Genomic DNA, 4,406 nt, shown 5'->3' with positions numbered 1-4,406 from the left:
GGTGGTGGTGACAGAATGCTTGAAGGGAGCTGGGTGTGTCTGTGACACGGGAAGGAGTTGAGCACTGCGAGTCTGGGGTGGAAAAACACATTGGACTTGCCAAATATGTCCTCTATAGTAGCATCAAAGGAATAGTATGCACAGCAAAGAGTTACTTCTTGGTAGTGCAAAGTGTCCGTCTTCTAGCTTCTCTTCATGATCCGGTTCATGGTTCCAATTCTGCAACATTCACAACAGGTGTGTATGGCAACTGAGGACCATTTTGCACTATTAAACAACTCATATTACTCTTCAGTGTGTGTATGTCAAGGTCTAGGGGTAACACATTTGAAGTAATATACTAAATTCTTTTCATCTTTACATTCATGGTACTTTAAAGTTTTGATAGATATTAAAATTGTGTGCATTTGAGGTTCAATTCCTTTCAATTTTTCTAGATCCTTGAAAATAAGAGAATGAACAAGGATGATGAAAAAATAGAAAATCTGACAGAGGAACTCAGGAAGAGAAAGGAAATAGAAAATCTTTAGAGAAATGGACAGCTTAAATTTTTTAAAAAGCTGGAAACATTGAAGATGAGTAGGTTTTCAGGTCAAAATGTACTCGGGCCATTGTGAAAACAGACAGAAGACTGGATAAGCAGTCAACAGTCAAGGTATTCGACAATGACAAGGAAACAGGTGTCAAGCTTTGAAATATTATAGTCCAATATTTAGCCAAATTGAATGATGCTTTTGATGGCAAGTATAGTGCAATATTTATGGAAAACAAGTTTAATAGAGATGATTTTGAAATGTGATGCTAGAATAGCCAAAACATTCTAGCATTACCTGGGAAGCCCAAAAAGACCCATACATGTATTCAATTCAACTAGATTGAACTGGGGAGGGACGAAATCATGATGCATAACACTTTTATATATATCACTGAGCCACCAGAAGAGAGGGACTTCCCAAGTGGCGCTAGTGGTAAAGAACGCACCTGCCGATGCTGGCAGACGTAAGACATGCGGGTTCGATTCCTGGGTCAGGAAGATCCCCTTGAGGAGGGCATGGCAACCCACTCCAGTATTCATACCTGGAGATTCCCATGAACAGGGGAGCCTGGTGGGCTACAGTTCATAGTGTCACAAAGAGTCGGACACAACCGAAGTGACTTAAGCATGCATCAGAAGAAAAAAAGGAAGTTGAAGTTAACGCTTTTCATTGATTTTGCAAACATTGTAAAAGATAATACTCTTGTTCTAAGAGAAGAGCTAAAAAAGTTTAAGTTTTAGGCACCCATTGAAAGCATAGTTCCACAAACTTTTGATGTAAAGGGCTAGATCATAAATATTTTAGTCTCTCTAGGCTAGATTGTACTTCCAATCCTTCCAACTCTTTCAAGCATAAAGCACAGGTTCCAGTATAAAACTGGGGTCAGCCAGTCCCAGAGGAAAAGCTGTAGGAAATGCTGAAAGAGATCACAGAGTTCCTAACCCAGGATGCCTGGCACAGTTCCTGTTTACAAATGAGCCCCGCTAAGGGACTCCTGCAGACTCAGAGACCCCAATCTCAATTTCTCAACATCCTGTTTACCATCTGCCACTGGAAGGACAAAATTAGACATGTCTGTGGTGCATAATATTTAATAATTTCTTACTAATGCTGCATATTTTCTTTGTGGCTATTTTAGGACTTTTATCATTTAACTGGATTCACATATCTTCTAAGGAATCCCAAGTTATTTGATCGATGAAGTTGTCTTTACATTGCAAATTCAATGTAGAAGAGTTTCCTAGTTCTTTTACATTTTTTAGCTTTCTTTAGGTGGTCCAACCCAGCACTTTCATATTTCTAGAAGAAGGAACATGAAAAAGAAAAAAGCCCTTACAACTTCATAGAGATTTCTAGCAGCACAGCATGCTTAAAGAAAGAAGATAGCAGAGTTCCAGATAAAACTTTAAAAGTTTAGACCATATTTCACTCCATGTTAATAAACAATTTTGTTTTTTTTTTTTCCTCTAACAATACATGCAAAATCTCCTTTGAAGTTATGGAAGGGACTGTGTGTGTGTGTCCTTGCCATTTTTATTTTTCTTAAAGTTCTGATAGGCTGGCCTGGGCTGGGATTGGATCGAGAACTTCAGAGAGCAAGAGTAGAAACCACTGTCTCTTGAAGTTTGCCTGCTGGCCTCCTAGCAATTGCCTTCTTGTTGGAGGTGCAGTCGAGCTGTGTGGGGACTTGGAGCACTGTGAAGGGACGCAGATTTGTTGTTATACTGTGTAATGACATTGTTTGTAATTAACACAAACATTCCATTTAAGACGTCATGAAGGAAAGAGGGAGAGTTTTCAGAATGAGCCTTCTCTTTCTTTCTTTAAATTCTTTTCTATTATGGTTTATTGCAAGATAGAGTTCCTTGTGCTATACAGTATGTCCTTATTAGTGATCTATTTTACATACAGCAGTGTGTGTATGTTATCCTACTTTATCCCTCCTCCTTTCCTCTTTGGTAACCAAAAGTTTGTTTTCTATGTTTATGTTTCTATTTTGTAAATAAGTTGATTTGTTTCATATTTTAGATTCCATATACAAGTGATATCACGTGGATATTTGTCTTTGACTTTTTTTTTCAAAAAAGCATATTTATTTACAAAGAAATATGAGTATACTAAGGAGCAAAGTAAATAAAAAGGTGGGTGTATATATTTACATAGCAAATAGAGGCAAAACTTATCAAGAAGTTTCTTTAAATACTTCTACAATATAACATTTAATGGTGAAATCAGCTTCTAAAAATAATTCTTTATCACTTCAAGAAGCTTTATTAGGAGGTTCAATTTATGATTCACAGTATTACTATCTTAGTGAAAAAATTGTAGTTTTATATTCTTTGGAAATCTCCAAGTTGCTAGAGGCCAAGTAAACCAGATTAGTACCAGTTTTTAAAAGATTCAAAGGTTCTTAAATTCAGAAGTCATAATTGCTTTAAGAAATTGTTTCTTACAACCCAAATGTGCTATCATCAGCTGAGCAGTATAATACAGACTTAGTATGATAAGGTCCATCCATGCCCTTCTTCTGAAGTCTTTATAGAACTGAAGAGTCCAGGGAGGACACAGACTGCAGAGGAAGGGCATATTGAGGGTTTTCACTGGGAGAGGGGAGCGGGGCAGAGTGAGCAGTGGTTTAACCCAGGGCACAAGCAGACTTGTAAAGCTGAGTTCTGCTTCTGAGTGGGCTAGAGTAGGTCATGGTACACCAACTCACTTACTGACAAAGAGCAGAAAAAAACTGGATAAATAACAAAAGTTATACTTTTAATGGCATTAGAAAGTTGAGGAAGCTACAAGGATCAATGGACTAAAATTTCAGAAAGGGGAGAACTGTCTGGAGGTGAGTGGATAACTGGCTGCCCCATGTGTTCCTGGGCCATTTTCTGATTCTGGGCTGAGCTCCATGCCAGGGAGGGAGCAACGAAACTCAGTGGCCCTGTGGGCTGCACTGCTCAAAGCAGGGGTTTTAGGAGTCTTGAACTCACGGCTACAAAAAGCTTTTCTGAATCTGAGGCAGTGGGAGTGATAAATGAGTCAGGTGACATGTTTTAAAAGACAGAATGAAATATCCTATGGTCTGGAGGTCCTGAAGAAACTAAAATGGCCAAGTGGAAATGAACGGAAAACAAAAAAGCCACAGATGAAAGCTATAGGGAGAGGAATATGCTGACACTCCATAGGTCCTTTTAACCCAGGGTCACTTATTAATTCTGGAAGCTACTAGAGCCTGCGAGTCAAGACTTGTCCCTAAGTCTGCTGCTGGAGAGCAAAGAGTGTATGATATTCATGAGAAATTGGAGGGGGGTGGGTGATACAACTGAAGACCAGAGGAACCTCACAAGGACGGCTGGGCGCTCTCTGAGGAAATGTACTAAACTTTGAATTTGTACACTACGAGATGGTACAAAGCTAAGTGGCAAACCTGTGAAGGGCAGAGTTGAATCTCCTTTCGTCTCTGGGCTTGATAGATGGGCTCCAGGCTGGGGATTTACAGCTAGCTTCCTGTTTGCGCTTGGAAATAGAAATAACAACACAAACAGTAAATAGCCAATCTTTGTCTCCTAAGGACACTTTAGGATAACAGTCGTGGCAAAAACAGAGAGGGGCTAAACCTTATTTGAGTAAAAGATCAAGAGGTCATATATTTCCCATCCTTGGGGAAAGGGAGACAGTGCACATGTACATAAAGGCTCCTTGAGGTCAAAAGTGGGGGACACCACCCCAGAATATGCGATGCCAAGGCCACCCCATAGGCCTCTGGACTGGAGTCCATCTTGGAAAACTTTGCACACGTGTATCCAGAAGGATCCTAGGGTAGGTCAGGTGTGGAAAAAGACACCAGATAATTGGCCACAGGTAAATAAAGGC

This window comes from Bos mutus, chromosome 10 (genome assembly GCF_027580195.1).
Source record: "Bos mutus isolate GX-2022 chromosome 10, NWIPB_WYAK_1.1, whole genome shotgun sequence".
Lineage (NCBI taxonomy): Eukaryota > Metazoa > Chordata > Mammalia > Artiodactyla > Bovidae > Bos > Bos mutus.
This window is presented reverse-complemented; position numbering follows the sequence as displayed.